The following is a 20,009-nucleotide window of genomic DNA, read 5'->3' on the forward strand; positions in this document are numbered from 1 at the left end:
AGGACATTATAGACAAATAGCAGGGGACCTTTCTACCCATAAAGTGGATCACCGTACCAGAGGCCACCCCTTCAGACTAGAGGAAAAGAACTTTCATTTGAAGCAACGTAGGGGGTTCTTCACAGTGAGGACAGTGAAGTTGTGGAATGTGGATATTTTGGATGAAGAGAGATTGCTAAGAGGGGATGCTGAAAAGTAACTGATTTGAAATAATTATCTTTTAAGAAAGTTGTCTGTAATTGCAATGTCAACATTTTGCTATTGTATTAGATTGTTGTGTTGGTTGTAGTGCAAGAGCACATGAAAATAAATATAATCCAAAATATGTGGTATTGATTTGTTTGGTGTGTGTACAGTGATCCAGTATGGCCAAGCATGCGTGGACAAACAATAAATTGACACAATGAAGTTCTCATGTGTAGATCTTCATAAAAATCAGACATTAACTTTTACTAATATGTATGGTCTTAAATATGTAATGAATGGGATCACTTATCTGGAAACCTGTTGTCTAGAAAGCTCCAAATTATGGAGTGGCTCTCTCCCATCGACTCCATTTTATCCAAACAATCCCAAATTTCTACAAATGATTTCCTTTTTCTCTGTAGTAATAAAACAGTACCTTGTAGTTGATCCCAGATAAGACATAATTAAACGTTATTGGAAGCAAAACCAGTCAATTGGGTTTATTTTATGTTTACTGAATCCAAAATGATCCAAATTACAAAAACCCATTTTCTGGAAAACCCCAGGTCCCTAGCATTCTGGATAACAGGTCCCATACTTGTAATTGTCAATCAGGCATTAAGCAGAAATATAAAAGCATTGGGTGTTTAAAGACCAACATATAGAAAATCATCATCACTCTCAAGAGATGACTTATTAGTCAAAAAACAGAGAAATGAGAGGGAACATAGAACAGCATTCGTATCCACGTATAGCCAGCATAGTGATAGAATAGAAAAGGTGATCACTAAATACTGGCCATTATTACAAAAGGATCGACTATATGGTCAGTTGATTGTTAAGCTGCCTTTGTTTTGTTACAAACGCGGTTGTACACTAAAGGATATGCTTTGCCCGTCGGACACAAGACCAAATAAAGGGAAAAAAAATTTAGGCAAACCTAAATTTGGAACATACCTGTGTTTAGGATGTGATTGTTGCTCTTCATTAATGAAAAGACCTAGGATCAACCATCCAACTAAGGGACACAAAATCAATATAAGATGCCATGCCACCTGTAACTCGTATGTTTTTATGCAGTTTATTTGTTAAAGTGTCCTTGTGGCATGGGATACGTGGGTCAAACCAAAAGAGAGGTTAAAAAAAGGATTCAGGAACATAGAGGCTATATCAGAAATTTTAAAGAAGGAACACAGACTGACACACAGGTTTCCAGACATTTTATTGAACTTAGGCATAACCCAATGCAATTTAGGTGGTGTGTGTTAGATGGAATTGCAATGGACATAAGAGGTGGTGATAGACAGAAAAAATTACTTCAGGCAGAAGGGAAATGGATAAAAAGGTTGAATACACTAACTCCGGAGGGGTTAAATGACAGTTGGAGCCTAAAACCGTTTTTATAAATTTTACATGTATATTCTTCTTTTTGATCTTGCTGGCCTTGAATTTACATCAACATAGATGAATAAAGTTTATGGTAAGGTTTGTTTAATGCTGATACAAAGCTATGTTAAACCAATGAATCAGATGCTTCTGTCCATAGCAGGTTAATCAAAGTGCAATACCTAGTTACAATTTGACCTCATACATTATGTGACTTTCATACATTGTTTCCAATAGATAGGCTACGAACAGTATCAGTTTTATTGTATGCCTTGTTCTTGTGTGGATTTTATATGTATGTTTGTAATCTTTTTATATGTATTTATATATTATTATTCCACAGCACTGATGAGAACATAGAAGATGACACTATGTTGGTATATATGGACACTTTATACATTTTAAGAAATTATTTCTTGTTTAATGTTTTAACAATGTAATTGATGGCACGCCTCTTTGGCTAATTATTCACCTGATGGGAGGGCTTTTATAACCTTGTTTGTTCTGTTTTTGTTACACTTGAGAAAGGGTATGTAATGACCCGAAACATGTCGTGTAGTAGCATTAAATAAACACAACCACAGTGTTTTTTGATATTGGGATAGCGATATACCCAAAAGAGGATTTGATGCATTCCTGACAAGTTAAGAAGGCAGTGCAGAGAACGTCTTTTGCTTATTTCATATAGAAAACTCCATCATTAGAATATGCAAAGTTCCATATTCTTCTGTTGTCATAATTTTGTCATAATGTTTATTTTTTATTTTTGTAGAGCAGTGATTCCTGGTGTGTGAGTTGGGACCCCTAAACTGGTCCACTTGCTCTTTAGGGTGAGCCTCCTTGAACCACTTCAATTCACTAAAATTTCTTCCGACAAATGAGAATGATAATTATAATGACATGAAGGATTAATTTCAAATACATTTTTGGGTCATTTCCGATTTTATCTGTGTCCCCTGATAATAAGGTTAAACCTATTATTGAAGAGGATTACTTTCTTTGCAAAGTTTAATTGTAGCAGTAACATTAAATAACATTAAATTCACATTCCCCTGACAATTTATGGGTTAATGGATTTGTGGCCATGCTCAATATCACATGTATCCTGATATTTACAGTATAGTAGGTATGCTGGTTCACGTATCTGAGACCTCCAGTATGTTAAACCGCCCAGGGATATTACCCCTTAGAGGGGAATCTATCATCATCTGCTACTAACAGTTGCCAGGGACCTGCCACCTACACTGGGACATGCTTCCAATACCATACTCTAGAAAGTTTCAGCCTGGGTGATCCAGTGCCCAATAACTGGGGGCTGCCTTCTCATGGGCCCACCACCCCAGCCATGGAGACCTCCCACCCTGTTATAAACCCTGAATCCCAACATGTACAGTATCATCTCCCACCACAGTGTTCAACCTCTTCCTTGCCTCTGACTGCATGTGGCTGCCACAGTCTATTTTCTCTGTAGGGCAAGCAGTATTTCTGAGTTGATATGGCTCCAATGGATCTTTTTCCATTATCAATGCAACAACTAACTATACAGCCTTATTGGAGTGAGGGACTTTTGGTGACTCCTACCCTAGTGCAGCAGGGAGAGAGGGCAGAACAAACTGAAATGAGACTGCTATAACATGCAGTTTCATTAAAGGGATTTTTATTCTCATAGATATTTTTCTTTTTATTTATTTATAAAGTCTTTATTTTGCCACTAGATGGAGCATGCAGCGAAAGCCTAAAACAGATACATTTGTATTGCTACAGAAACCAACCACTTTCCACTGCCACTTCCTTTTAGATGTATTCAGACTCAGGTTCCCCTATGTCATAAATATGTTGCTGAAAAATAGGAGCATTATAAAAGTGCATAAGCAAATGCCAAACATAGTGGCTTCCAGATGGAGGGAAATGTTGCCAAGATGATTTTGCATAACATAGCTCACTCCCAAGATGCTTCAAGGTCCTAAATATGAAGGGGCAATAGAAGATGATATGTTGTTTGTGAAATTAGCCTGTTATCACACATTTGTGGAGACAGGTAGGGAAATATGCCATTGGTTATCTAGTGAACTGTTGGCGAAATGGGACATTTGGCATATAAAGTCTAATGGGGGAATGTAATAAAAGTTGGTAAAGAAAAAAATATTTGCAATGTGGAAAGTTTTGCTTTTGCGCGAACAAATTTCCTTTACATGAATTTAATATAGTTTTTGCGAACCTGGAAACTGTTGGTGACCTCTTGCAACAGTGGAAGGAGTTTTTTTAGTTTGTGCCAGCTTGCAAACTTCGTACCGAAAAAGTTATTATGTTTGCTCCAGAAGATTACAACGCCTTCAATCACTGCTTTAAAGTGGCCAATGCACAACTGAAATTTGCAATGCAATAACAGTTTGAGCAAGAATATTACATTGTGAAATGTAAATTTTTATTCTTATTTGTGCAAATAGTTTTGCTTTTTGTGACTTTTATTACATTCCCCTATAACAATATAATCATGATGAGCAGTAGAGTCAGAAAGCTACTGCTAAGTGTAATATCAATAAACTATAATCTATCCTGCAGGTATGGATAAGCAAATCTTCCCTGGTGTTTAAGTTGCATTTATTACATGCACTAGGTAGAAGAATCAAAACAAATTACTGCAGAAGTTTTTTGTTTTTTTTTAAACTTGGGAAACCTTTATTGATATTATTAAACAAGCAATAAAAATAAAATTCATGCATGTTTCAAAACAACAGACTGGACCCCTGAAAACAGAATAAGGCAGTGTATTGACAATGCAGCATTTAAGAGATAAACCTACTGAAAAGGCCAAGGTTGCCACAGACCAAGAGAGAACAGACAAATATGACCAATATTGCAGGTTTTTTGTACTTAAAATCATAAAAGGTTGCTGTTAATGATTAATGCTGTATTAGATAACAGAGCAAAGAACACTTGTGCAAACACAGAAAATGTCAACAGACACTGACCACTATAGTTAATAGTGCTGTATAATTATTGGAACTTCACATTAATGGAATGTATATTCCTGCAAAATACAGATTTCACTGAAGTAAAAATGAATGCAAATAATTATCTTATACGGGGATGAAGTTTTCATATTTTTGTTTGGATCCGTTACATATTTTTACTCTGTGCTTTTATATTCAAATCTTTTAATATATAAGTAGACAGACTTTCATGCTTTTTTGCAAATGAGAGTGTATTTGAGGTTGAAAAAGACCGTTAAAACAGCGGTCCCCACCTTTTTTTGGCCCGGGGACCAGTGTAGAGGCACATCTGGGTGGGAGTTGGGGGTGTCGGGAGGGGTCGGTGTCCAATTCGGCAGCTGGTGTCCAATTCAGGACGCCGCATTAATTGGACGCTAGTCTCAGAGGCCCAGTTCAAGATTGTCAGCGGCACGGCGGTTGGGAACCCCTGCTCTTAAATGACACATATTTGAATTTTCATAAATAGCCTCCCATGAAAAAAGTTTTTTTTATAGCTTTGTGAAAACTCATCAAATTACATACCAACATTGATGTATGATAGTGGTAATTTCATGTGGTGGGTCTGATTTTCTTCAGCTGGGGTTGGCCAGTTTATTAAAATAAATGGAAGATTGGATTCCCAAACTGTTCCTCTTATCTTGTTTCTTATAACTTCTTGTAGATTGTAAGGTTTGTTGCACAGGACCTGCTTTAACTCCTGTATTGACTAGTATTGTGTATACATGTATAATGTATACAACCAGTGTTGGACTGGGGGCCCGGGGCCCACCGGGACTGTTGTCTTAGGAAGGGGGGGGGGACATAATTGTTCAGTTAGTTTGCTTGCGATTCTGACCCACTTGTTCAAAATCAAAAACAATCTATCTAAACAGTTATGTCCCATATATCAGCTGCTAGAGCAAGGCAATTTGGCACACACATTCTCCTTATTGTAATGATTGCTTTGATGATAAACTATACTGTATACAGGTATGGGACCCGTAATCCAGAATTCTTGGGACCTGGGGTTTTCCAGATAACAGATCTGTCTGTAATTTGGATCTTCATACCTTCTGTCTACTAGAAAATCATGTAAATATTAAATAACCCAATAGGCTGGATTTGCTTCCAAAAAGGATTAATTATATCTTAGTTTGGATCAAGTACAAGGTACTGTTTTATTATTACAGAGAAAAAGGGAATCATTAATAAAAATTTTGGTTATTTGTATAAAATGGAGTCTATGGGAGATAAAATCTGTGCTTTCTGGATAATGGGTTTCCAGATAACAGATCTCATACTTGTACATAAAGCGATTCAGTTATTTTCTGTTTGTGGGCAGCAACATGGTGTTTTTCTGTTTTATTTCTGCTAAAAATTCCGTATGAAGATCTGCAGACTTGAGTGTATTTGATTTTGGGGAAGGGGGTTTGAGTACAAGATAAGTATAGATATTCATGAAACAAGAGTGTCAGAACAGATGGCAATGGGTGACAAAGCAGAAAGAGCTATGACTCATTGATAATATATTAGGCAATTCTAGACTGGGGTCAAATAAACAATTAACCTACTCTGCCAAATTTAGTGATTTTCGTTACTCGAGTCTAACCAGCATTAAATTAGTTTGACTGTAATAAAATCTCATAATTGTGTTCTTTCCTATTGCCATCTCACAGAAGAAATTGAAAGAAATTTAATTTCATAATTAAAGTAAACATGAAAGTTTTTGCACTTGAAATACATAAACAGACTTTGTAATATATTTTTTTTTTATATTTCTTTTATTGAAGAATATTCAGGTACAGTATGTCACAGTGATTATCTTGATGCATTTTGGTAAGTGTATATAACTTAAACAAAACTGAATCAATAAAATAAACAGAGTACAAACAACCTACATTGCTGTGTCTTTCTTTCTAGACATCATGAAACATATGTTACGATTTAGAAATTTTAGGAGCTATAGCTACATATGGTAAATTAATTCCAAGTGCGGGGTAGGAGATACGGAGGTGAGGTATTTGGGGGGGTATTTTGCATCTACGTCAATTAGGGAAATGGGTCTATATGAGGAGCATTCCAAAGGGTCTTTGCCTGTCTTAGGAATGAGGACTATAACTGTCTCTCTCATAGATTGTGGTAAGTTCCAGTCTTCATGAGCACCATGAATGATCGGATATGCCCTCTAGTAAGGATCCTCACTCCAGATACCATGGTGTTTAAGTCCGGGGTACCCATAGCTAGGTCTATTTGGGATAGAATGTTATGACCGGCTGAATAGCAAGTAAATTGTCGGGTCCCTGGGTTGTGGATTTATCAGAGATCCACTAATCCATATGTTGTGGCCCATTTAGAAAAGTGTTGATTACCTGTACCAGTGGGCGAAGTTTGTCTATTGTGGGATCAATTATGGCATTGAAATCTCCCATAGTAGGAGGGGAGCCATTGGAAGCGTAAGTGTTTTACCCATTACATCATACAAGACCACATTATCAAAGGGAGGGGGGACGTATATACCCACAATTGAGATTAATTTACCGTGAATTGAACCATGCAATATGACATATCTACCCTGTTTAACAGTTATAATCTTATCCGTTTTAAACAAACATGCTTTAGCAATTAAGATGTAGACGCCTCTAGGGTAGCTGGAATGTATTGCGGTATAAGTGCTTATAATCCATGGCTTTTTCAAAGCCTGAATTTTGCTTCCCTCTAGGTGGGTCTCTTGGAGTATCATTATTTGTGGCTTTTCCCTCTGCATGAAATCAAATACCAGTCTCCTTTTTATAGCATTGCCCAACCCCCACACATTCCAGGACAGCAGTTTAAGTTCAGCCATTGTCAAGTATCAAAATCTTATAGACTGCCCCTGTTTCCTTAGGTGCCAGTGTAGTAAAGTACCAATGTATTAAGCAGGTTGATGTTCTCCAACTAAAGTAAACTGTACTGTCACTTCAGTGTCTGATCCGATCAGGCCGTCGCGGGTTTACTGGTGTTTACAAGTCGGTGGGCCAGTTGCGAAATTGCTGTGTCGATCCAAAGTCTTTAGGGTTATCTAGTGGCTCGCAGTGGTGCCTCGGTGGAACGGGTCCCACTGACTTTGCCCAGATTAGCGGGGTGGGGAGCGTTGTGGATGGCCTTCCAGCCATGTTATGACCTCCTAAGGTGATGTGGTGAAATGAGCTTTCCCACGGTCTGTGAGCCTCAGACGTGCTGGGAAGATCATCACGTAAGGTATCTGCTGTTATCTCAGTTGTCTCTTTGCTTCTGTGAGCTTGGCTCGCTGCTTGCTTACTTACGAGGAGAAGTCAGGGTATATGGATATTTTGTGGTTGTCATGCATTATGTCTCCAGCTTTCCGAGCTTCCGCTAGGGCAGCATCTCTGTCGATGGTTCGAGGTGGTGCTCCCGGGGGTGGAGTCCTACCAGGCACCCGGTGGGCTCTTTTTATGGTAAACATCGGTGTAAAGGCTGCTATGCCAAACTTGTCTGTGAGCCATTTTTACAGAAATTGTTCCATGTTGGGGCCTTCAACCCTTTCAGGGAGGCCTAGTATGCCGATATTGTTTCGGCATAGGCGATTTTCCAAGTCATCAGTTTTTGCCTTTAGGTCAGCAATGCGTTTGTCTGATGTTTCAATCCGGTCAGGCAGCAGGGATGTGAGGTCTTCTAACTCCCCAATTCTAGTTTCAGCCTCCCTGGTCCTTTCCCTGATGTGCTGCACATCTTGTATTAAAATAGCAAAGTCTATTTTTATCTCATCAATTTTTGTGATGATTGCAGTGTGATTGCTGGTCATGATACCCAGTATGTCAGAGAGTGTGGGCTCTGCTGTGGAGTGACATCTGGCCATTAGGTGTAGTGTACACAGTCTCTGTGTCTGGGCTGTTGTAGACATTGTTGTTTGTGGGGGTGCTTGCCTACCTCCATTTGGGTTTAGGTTTTGAACCCCTCTGGTGAATTGCACTAGTTTTTGTGCTGCTGCCCGTGTCCTGGTGTCAGCATTATTTCCCCGCCTCGTTTCCACGTGTTTAGATCCCTGGGAGCAGGCGCCATCTTGTGAGGTGCTCGCCATTGCCTCCCGCTTCTTATTGGTGTTGCGCAGTAGGCCCATGTAATTACCCACCGGGAAAGATACGTCCTGTTTCCCCTCTGGTATAGCAGCGGGTCCGTGCTGGTAAGTGAGCTGTTTGCAGGATCGGGTGCAGAATTATTGGCAGCCCCCGACCGGAGCTCACCCAGCGAGCGACCTAACGGACCCCATGCAGGCCACACCCTTGTAATACAAATTTAAATGTAAACTAAGGCTGTTCTGCTGCAGCCTTGGAGGCTGGATGTGGTTCTGCATAAGAGTTTTAGGGCTTCCTGGCTTTTTTTTTATTTGTATTATTCAACTAATTAAACTCAGGTTTTGATTTACCAAGAGTAGTTCTTTTTTTTCCAATGATAAATATTGATACCATTATTTTGACCAATACTGTTTTATTATTATTAATTTAGCCTTTTATTTTTATTACAGAATGGGATGGGAGGGGGGCCAGTGGGGACTTTTGGCTGTGGGGGTTTAGTTATCCTTTAAGGGGGGCCACATGCTACATAATTGTTCACCGAGTTTGCAATTGATCCCTAGCATGTAGCTCAGATTATAGTCCTGCATCGGGTCGGGTATCTGCAGTATACCTGCAAGGTGGTCGGGTTTTGGGCAGAAATTTCAGAGTGCCTGATTGTGCGGGTAGTCCATGGGTAACCCATCTGGGTACCGGGCTATGTTGCAGGACTGGTCCCTCCTACCCTCTCCTGAGTTTGTGGTAAGATTTCTTTCCTTACCTAGAGGAATAGGGTCCCATGCAATGCCACGTCCGGTTAAAAGTGGCATCACTTACAGTTTTCACCGGCACCGGGTTGGGGGGAAAGTTAGCTGTTTGCCGGCTGGGTTGGGTAGTGGGTTGGGTAGTGGGTCTGGGTGGTGGGGCATAGTGGGTGGTGGGTCTGGGTCGGCTTGCAGGTCTGCTTGTCCTGGTTAAGTAGGGAAAGGAAAACAGTTATGACCTATGTGCCCCCCTCAAGTCACTGATTGGTTACTGCCTGGTAACCAATCAGTGGAAACAAAGGGAGCTGCAAAGCAGGAAGTAGTGTTCTATTATGTTAGACATCTAGTCACTCCAGCCTTTATACATATATTACTAACTATATTAGAAACACTTTTTATTTTGCATGGGCTATTTCACCAGATTTTATATTTTTATACTGAACAATGCCTTTAAACTGTGCTTTTTGTTAAATAATCAGTTCCTAGATCAATATTATTCTGTATACTATATTTTTTTACAACCTCTGTGTTTTTAGAGGTTTTTGAAACTACAACTAAACTCACAAACTCTAAAACCATGATTGTCATTGAATTTATTCGGACAATTTATAGTGAAAAAAAATCTGAAAACCTCTAAAATTCTGATTGATTTAAAAATGGTCAAATAGGTTCAGAGCAGTTCCCATTGACTTCAACAGCACTTTAGACAATGTTTACTTGGTGATTTTTACTTAATAGATTCTCTATTTTTTACAGCGTTTTAGAAATATAAGAAAACCACAATTTTTTGTGATTCGTTGGAAAAAACGCTATTCAGTTGTTAATAAATGGGCCCAAATTCCCAATAGAGAGCTGAGATCAGTTTTCTCCTGTATTCTGTATCATGCCAATGAATTTGAGAAAGGGTGACATAATGTTTAAAGGGATTATCATCTATCTTTAATGGACACGTTATTTGAAGGCCTGTTAAGGGATCTAAATTAAGAGTACAGTATGTTCTGTAGAATGACATTAGTAGTAGCTATATGCATGGCAGATCAAGTCAAACATTTTTATTGCTTTTTATGATGCAGTTAGTAGGAACTTGGACAGTGGACTTGCTGTAGGTGTTATCTACTTGGGTTAGGCCAAAGCTTTTTGATACATTGCCACATTGTTTTCTACATTTAGTTCTAAACTGTTTGCCTTGTAATGTTGTTTGAATATAAACAGAATACTAGCTAAAGTAGTGCTTCCCAAAGTAAGGTCAGAGTCTTGGCTGGGGTGGTCCACAGACTGGAAGCCAGATGGGAGAGAATGCCTATTTTCTCACTTACTCACTTAAGTACTGCAGTGTGTAGAGGGTAGTTGTCAATTATGTATTTTCTACTTGTAGTATGCTTGTTAATGAGGTTCTGCAGAGTTCTGTATTGGGTTCACTGTTATTGGGTCATTTATGACTCCCTAGACGCACATTTTCTTATCAGACATACACATACATTCCCTTCAGTTAACCAGCTCAGCAGACCCTCGGATTTTTGCCCAAAAAGTCCAAAATAGTCAGATTTTCTGACTAATTCCAACGCAGACCACAGAAACTTCCAAATAGGATATCCATTGATTAATAAACAACCTTGGAAGGTCCAAGATGCTAGATTAACGGATTCATACTTTTCCATCCATGGGGTATAAAAAATTGGAGTTTTATTTTTTTATATTTTTATTCAAATTAATAAAATGCAAGGTTTCTTTTCCACTAAAAATTCGTATTTCATAGTAAAAAAAAACTTGAATTTTTTGGTGTTCAGACTTTCATAGATACCCCAGAAATGTTGATAAATGTATGGTTATGCTTTTTAGATGCTTTTTAGATTTAGATGGAGAAGATGCACTTAAGAAATATAAACCATGTATAAATATATAAAGGTACTATATAAAATACATTCTCTGATGCTTAATTCATTAGTAGATCTTGCATATAATCTGAGTCAATGCAAGGTCATCCACTGAGATTAGAAACTTGAATGACATACAAGAGTATATTGGGGTCTCATGCAAATCCTTTGGACGAAGAATTCCAAGTAAATGTTACATACTTTGATTTGGCCTTGGAAACGCCTGTAAATGTGATTCCTCTTCTTCGGATTCAGCATATTGTGAAATTTGACTTTCTCAGGCGACATTAAATCAGATAAGCAGTTTCCCACTATCAAGGAAAATATGGTAATAGACTGAGTAGCAGAAGGAATGGGGGAAGGGTGATCTTTCTATAAAGCTATCAAGGCTGTTCCTAAGTTCAGAAGTTAATTTTGCATTCTGGAACTTGGTTTTAAAGCGATTAACATGGTTTTAAGTAGTTGATGGATGACTGCATTTTTGATATATTCTTTTTTATTTGGACAAAGATAAAAAGAAATATATTTTGGTCAGTAGCTGCAAATTTCAGATGTTATGTCTGTCTCCATGTATTTGACTCTGTTTAACATTAACCTCATTGTTGGAGTGCACCACTTATGCATATTTTTATTTACGTACTGCATTCTTTAAATACAAATGTGACATTAACAAGGGGACCGAACGGTGGTCACATTTGACCAGCTACATATAATGCATAAAAATGTATCCAAAAATATATATGTAGATCAGCGCCTACTGCAACAGAGAAAGAGACAGAAACACAAAATAGTGCGATATGTATCAATATCACACCAACACCCAGGGGCACATTTACTTAGGGTCGAATATCGAGGGTTAATTAACCCTCAATATTTGACCGTCTAAGTTAATTCCTTCGACTTCGAATATCGAAGTCCAAGGATGTAGCGATATTTGTTCTTTTTTAATCCATCGATCGAACGATTTTCCTTCGATCACAAATTGGCTAGAAAGCCTATGGGGACCTTCCCCATAGGCTAACATTGAGGTTCGGTAGGTTTTAGGTGGCGAAGTAGGTGGTCGAAGTTTTTTCTAAAGAGACAGTACTTCGACTATCGAATGGTCGAATAGTCGAACGATTTTTAGTTCGAATCGAAGGTCGAAGTAGCCAAAAAAATACTTCGAAATTCAAAGTATTTTTTATTCTTTTCCTTCACTCAAGCTAAGTAAATATGCCCCCCAGTGTCCAGGTTTTTTTCGAGGTGTATTTCTCCTTTAAATTTCCACTCTTATTGGTGGCATGCAGAGGTATAAAGCCAGGATAGTGTAACACCATTTATAAAAAAAGTATAAAAAATTTGCTCACATTTAGTATGAAGAATGATCGCACATAGGAATAAATATTTGCACAGGTTGCACTCTCGATCTAGGGGCCCTGCCGGCATGTGTATTCCCCCCCGTGGCTCTTCCTGTGTTTCCTGTGTGACGTCACTTCCTGCCTTTTTAGTTGCATCTATTGGAGGGGGCTTGTTGCTCAGTAATCCTTATCCCAGTCCTGGCAGGAATCTCAGGAGTACTTTTTTTATTCTGACTTTTAACAGCCTCTGTTAAAAGCCAGCTCAGAAAAAAACATGTTTTTCCTCTGAAAAAATTGTTTTTCCCTTTAAAACTCTGACCAGAAGAATTTGACTTAATAAATAACCCCCTAAAGGTATGAAGATCCAAATAACAGAAAGATCCAGTATCCAGAAAACCCCAGGTCCCACATATTTACATCTCATACTAAAAATGGTTTTGCCGCTACGACAGTAGAAGTCAGTGACAATCAATGACTCTCTTAAAGGAACAGTAACGTCAAAAAATAAAAGTGTTTTAAAGTAATGAAAATATAATGCAGTGTTGCCTGCACTGGTAAAACTGCTGTGTTTGCTTCAGAAACACTATTATTGTTTATATAAATAAGCTGCTCTGTAGCAATGGGGGCAGCCATTCAAAGGAGAAAAAGCTCAAGTTACATAGCAGATAGCAGATAAGCTCTGTCTGTCTAATGGTGTTATCTGTTATCCATTCGTTAGCCTGTGCCATTTAGCCGTTTTTCAAATTCCGCCATTGCTCCACAGCAGCTTGTTTATATGAACTATAGTAGTGTTTCTGAAGCAAACAGATCAGTTTTACCAGTGCAGGGCAACACTACATTATATTTTCATTACTTTAAAACACTTACATTTTTTGGTGTTATTGTTCCTTTAAGTTAAATTAGCAACAGCAATTGGTAAATTTCTTAACCTAACTGATTATCATTACTTTAGATACAAGAATGCCATCCAACTCGAGATCCACTGGCATTATGCAAGCTGCATCCCACAAAGAAATTTAAATGGTACCATTTTCATATAATTCAGCCCCAAACAGCTTCCATATCAACATCATACAAGACAGTACTGCAATATATTACCTCTTCTGAAATATTGGAACAAAGGTCTTGCTGCCCTTGAGTCCCACTCTAATATCACACACTGAGTTCATTGCAGAAATTTTTAAAAATGTAATGCTGTGGCAAATGTCAGGGAAAATACTTGCACTGAGGGAAATCTGATTTGTTATATCTGATGGGCATTGGTGGTGGTTTAAATTTAATAAAATGCTTTGTCCTTTTTTAACCTTCAGTAGGATGTATATACATTCAATATGTTCCCCTTTGTAATCAGTAAATTCTGATGTCTAAACAAGCATCTAGAAGGCTCTGATGTAATAAAAGTGGCCACATTAGCTCTGGGTCAAGTAACCATGACAGCTAATTAGCAGGCAGCATTTACTAGTCACCTGTTTGGCACATTTGATCAAAATATTTCAATGTGATATGCGATAACTATTTGATATCTATGCTTTTCTTAAGGGAGAAGAAAAGTCATCAGTCACTAAGGGTTCCAAAAGTTGGGCACCCCCAGGGATTGTATTCACTTACTTGATACCCTGAGCCAATATTCCCAGCAGCAGAAAACTGCACTGGCCTTGGGTTCTTCTTAAAGATCCTCTTATTCCACTTCTTCACTACAGTAGGCCTAGACACTCAGAACAGAAGAACAATACAGCAGTGCTCGCCAACATTTTCTATGAGGTGGGCCAATTTTTTAGTTTCGTTTTTAGCCCAACATGAGTTCAATAAATAGAGCTTGTGCTGAACATACCATTTGGCTGTTGTTTTAAACATGAAAACTCTATGGGTTTTGTTATTTATTGATGCTAAAAAGGACAAACAGGGACATTGCAGCTACTCCAGGTCTGGTTCTTGTAAGGTAGATTAGATACTAGTGTACTAAACCCACCCTTCACCTTTTGTTATGACTGTTTTCTTACCAGGAGTCCATTATGCAAGTGGATTGTTTGTGCACTGGGAATCTATTTAGCTGTCATATTGGTTGCTCAATGGATGTCAGAATTATATTAGCTGTAGAACATTGTAAGTGCATAAATAAAGCATTTTATTTTTTAGCCTATACTATAAGACTTAAGGGCACATTTACTAAGGGTCGAATATCGAGGGTTAATAAACCCTCGAATTCGACCCTCGAATTTAAATCCTTTGAATATCGAATTCGAAGGATTTAGTGCAAATCCTACGATTGATCGAAGTAAAAATCGTTCAATCGAATGATAAAATCCTTCGAATCGAACGATTTGAACGATTTTAAGCGATCGATCAAAGGATTTTTCTTAGATCAAAAAAAGCTTAGAAAAGTGATGGGGAAGGTCCCCATAGGCTAACATTGTACCTCAATAGGTTTAAACTACCGAAGTTTGTAGTCAAAGTTTTTTTTAAAGAGACAGTACTTCGACTATCGAATGGTGGAATAGTCGAACAATTTATATTTCTAATCGTTCGAGTCGAAGTTGAAGGTCGTAGTAGCCTATTCGATGGTTGAAGTACCCAAAAAAATACTTTTAAGTTCGAAGTTTTTTTCATTCTAATCCTTCACTCGAGCTTAATAAATGTGCCCCTTAGTGTTAGTGTGGTTAGACATACACTATTAGTCAGTATATTTGCTTTAAATAGAGCAAAGTTAGATAGTATAGTCTGTAGATTCTTCAGTGCATCTTGCACAATGCAACTAAACCAGAGGCAATGCTCACTGCACGACATTGCCTGAAGCCAAAAGGAATGCAGAAAAAAGAAAAATAGATACAACCACTATAAGTTCAGGCTTCTTGTGACAGTAACATCCTATAGCACTGTTGCCTAATGGAATAATAGTTTTACTTAAAGGGGATCTAAAAAAAATAAATACAAATCAAATTGCTCTAAATTTGCTGAGAGTGGTACTCTCAGTAGTTTTTGCAATTTACATTAATTTTATATTTTTAGTTTATGTGGAGAAATAAGCAGTTCTAGATTCTTTTAGACTGCTAACAGCTGATTTTCTAGTAGTAAAGGCCAGAGGATCAGTAACCCTAGAGTAACTGCACCATAGTGGCTCAGTGGGTAGGACTTCTGCCTTACAGCCATGGGGTCCTGAGTACAGTTTTGGACCAAGGACTCTATTGTTGGTCCTTGCCAGTCAACTCCATAGCTTCTATAGTCTCTTGAATGTAAGCAGTTACAAATGGTTTTCCAGGAGTTTTAGGACACATAGTTTTCTCTTTTCTGGGTACATTTACTCACCACTGAAGAAATGATTTCCTACAAAGAATGTAAATGTGGATAAGGTTTTGTAGCCCATTGCAGCTTGTCAATCGGCCAACTGCATTAAATATTCAGTGCTAACATCTAGTTGGTTGCTGTGGATTAAAAGACTCAGAAAAAACATTGCAGCTGTGTCTCTGTTATATTCATATACAGATATAATCAAGAAGAGAGAAAGAGAACCGACCCATATGTCTGCACCCTCCCATCCATCACATCCAATAACTCACAGGTGGTTTAATGAATAAAACGTAACTTTGAAGAAATTATTAACATTAAAAACCACATGTCCAGTGCGTATCAAAAACAAAGGTAAAGGCAGGAGAACGGACCAACAGAAGGCAGTGGGTTAGTTTAGTGCATATATAGTTAATAGTCGATCGAAATGTAAATTTACCAAGTATGCTATATTGCAAATAGTAACTTAATACGGTAATGAGTTACCAGCCTGCGAGTAGGGGGTGAAACACGAGTCAGGCGCAGCTTTTTAGCTTTGGTTAGGCAGGAGTTCGCACACAGACACAGGTCTTGGGGCAGTTACAGATTCACGGATCGGGGGGGGTCTCTATGCGAGTGAAGGGGTTGGTGGCTTCTACAGATCCGAGACCTTGAGTCAGCCACTACCGGTGCCCAAGGCAGATTTCAAGTGACATCAGTATCGGTGCCTGAGGCTCATTTCAGCCGATAGTTATCAAATACTGGTGCCTGTGGTACAGCATAGACTGATATACTGACAAACAGGTCCTTATCACACGTTAATAAGAAGCATCAACCGTACCACCGGATCTATGGGGGTGAAAGGGTTGGTGCCTACAACGGACTGGTAACTCATTACCATATTGAGTTACTATTTGCAATATAGCATACTTGGTAATTTTACATTTCCATAGGCCATTAACTATATATGCACTAGACCAACCCACTGCCTTCGGTTGGTCTGTTCTCCTGCCTTTACCTTCGTTTAATAGGATTGATACACACTGGACATGTGGTTTTTAAGGTTAATAATTTATTAAAGGTTACGTTTTATTAATTAAACCATCTGTGAGTTATTGGATGTGATGGATGGGAGGGTGCAGACATATGGATCAGTTCTCTTTCTCTCTTCTTGATTATATGATTTATTTACCCTGCACACCATCTCTTGGAACCTTTCACAGATGGGAGGTGCTCCCTAATCTCTATCTGTTATAATTCATGTACAGATATCAGTCTCTTCAACGTATATTATGAGATGCAATATTATATATGCCTAATCCAAAATACCACTAAGAAACATACATCACAGATGTCAGCACTGGGGCAAACATTTATTAAAAACACAACTACAGTGTTGCCTGCATTTAGCATCCTACTGGGTGCTACTAAATGCTGAGACAATAGTGGATATCTGCATTAAACAGCAGAAAATTTTCTTATTTATGGTGGTATAGGCTGGAGCAGTTTTTGTGTATGTTTTGTATGTTCTGCTATATCTGTGTGAGCTTCCTTCCTCTTAAACATACAGACAGGTTAATTGGCTCTTGATAAAATTGACCCTACTGTTTGTTATGAGAATGTGACAGGGAACTAGCATTGTAAGCTTCACTCGGTCAGGGAATGGTCATGTAAATGATGACCATGTTTTGTACAGCACTGTGTAAATGTGTACTATATAAAAAGTGGGCAATAAAAATGTGAATTGACTTAAAAGAATGCTTACTGGTATGGGGTTCCTAAGGCCTCTCCTGTGCACAAGCTTAGAACTCCAATAATGAGGAAAGTACATTGTGCAGAGACATTTGGACAAGTCTTTGCATTCTTTCATCATTCAGCTTTCTTTTGCAAGGTTTGTCAGTGGTGTGGGATATCAAAGCCTAACTGCAGGACAAGAGCTTCCAACAATGGAACAAGCAATCATCAAAACATATTTAGTTGAAAGGACAAATGTCCTTTTAAAAACTTTAATTTCTTCCGTTGTTTAGAACAGAAGCCTTTTGCTCGTCAAGATCAGAGCTCCCCATCAGAACACCATATACACGAAGCATTACAGATCAGTATATATTTCAAAATATTTTTTTTCTTACCAGGATACCTACTGCCCATGCTTTTTAAAGCTTCTCGCTTACCACAAGACTGTAGCTTTCATCAGGGCAACCAGTAAATACTGTATGAAGCACTTAGCAAATAATTGCACACTACTACTGTAAGTCATATACTTTCTAGGATTCCTGCCGACTCTCACTAGTGTGTGATATAAAATCTCTTACTCACAGCAAGACCGTCACTTCCACCAGCACTGCCAGTAAATTATAAGAATAGCACGTACATACTGAATTTTATGTTTTCAGAATCCTCTTTGGCCTGGTGATCAGAAATCTTACAGAGAATGATTTCTTTTCATAATATGAAATAGCACTGCCATCATCTGCGCATATCATTGAAAATCTGATACCTCAATCCTTTAAACTTGTCCTTTTTCCACAAACTGCTATTGGACTTGTAACAGGCCTATCTGACCTATACCCCTTAGCCAACCCAACAAGGATACAGATATAAGAAAACATTGATATATTAGTCATATTACTAAAAAGATAGCAAATAAGTGTTTATACTAGGGGTAGATTTATTAAGGGTCGAATAGTAAATTCAATTTTTTTTTGGTCAAAACCCAAATTTGAATTTAAAAGCACCAACTCATATTTTAAATGTGAAATTTATCACATCTCGACCGTGGAAACAATTCTAATTTGAATATTCTCCACCTAAAACCTGCCAAGTTCATGTTGAAGTCAATGACAGAGGTCCGTTGAACCTTTTGAAGATGTTAATTGCTTTCCTGACATTCGAGTTTCTTTTCAGAGTAAACTCGATTTGAATTTTCGGGTCGTTCATATTTGATCGAATATTAGATGTTACAGTTTTTTCATAAATAACCTCCCATTCGAGTTGTGAGTACATTCTAATTTATTAGCGTTAAAAAAAATCACATAACTTCAAAATTCAACCTTTGATAAATCTGCCCCTAAATTCCACCCTAATTGACTTTACTGCATATTTGAGAATGGGGTGACAGAATGCCATGTCTATGCCACAGACAGGAAATAGTAACAGTTAACACCTTGTGTCCTGCACAGACACAGCATAGCAATTGCACACATCAGATCAAGTTATTAACACAGAGAGTCCTTATGGCACCCCTTTGGCTCTTTAATCCTTACATTTTGTGACCTGGTCTGTTAGTCACCAGCAAAAGTAACTTCCTGTATAATTGATGATTAAAGGCTAAAGTCATTTAAAGACCATCAGAAAAGTCTGCTGTGTCATTATCACATTTAGTCACAGTTACTATGCTGAACCTTAATCTACATGGTAACAATGAAAACAAAACTAAAACATAATATACACATTGAGGGGATCCTAGATGTAATTATAAATTCAATTAATAAGCATATTATTGTATATGAAGGGATTATTATAAAAGCAAGTACAAAATTCAGATGGTTCCACGGTTTTTACCCTTAATGCTGGAGTTTTCTTGCCGGAATTCTATCATCATTGCTGGGCCCACTATGTTACTCATATGGAGGCTAATTAGCAATCATTTTGGTAAATTGCCATAAGTTGCAGAACATGTTTTTTCAGCGTGCAGTATCATTAAAGAATTTACTTGCTAGTTATCTGCCACAATAAGGCAACCTGCTAACCAAGCTTAAAAGGACCCTGTCATCAGAAAACATGTTTTTTTTCAAAATGAATCAGTTAATAGTGCTACTCCAGCAGAATTCTGCACTGAAATTCATTTCTCAAAAGAGTAAACAGATTTTTTTATATTCAATTTTGAAATCTGACATGGGGCTAGACATTTTGTCAATTTCCCATCTGCCCCTGGTCATGTGACTTGTGCCTGCACTTTAGGAGAGAAATGCTTTCTGGTAGGCTGCTGTTTTTCCTTTTCGATGTAACTGAATGTGTCTCAGTGGGACTTGGGTTTTTACTATTGAGTGTTGTTCTTAGATCTACCAGGCAGCTGTTATCTTGTGTTAGGGAGCTGTTATCTGGTTACCTTCTCATTGTTCTGTTGTTTGGCTGCTGGGAGGTGATATCACTTCAACTTGCAGTGCAGCAGTAAAGAGTG

The sequence above is a fragment of the Xenopus laevis genome, chromosome 2S (genome assembly GCF_017654675.1).
Source record: "Xenopus laevis strain J_2021 chromosome 2S, Xenopus_laevis_v10.1, whole genome shotgun sequence".
Taxonomy (NCBI): domain Eukaryota; kingdom Metazoa; phylum Chordata; class Amphibia; order Anura; family Pipidae; genus Xenopus; species Xenopus laevis.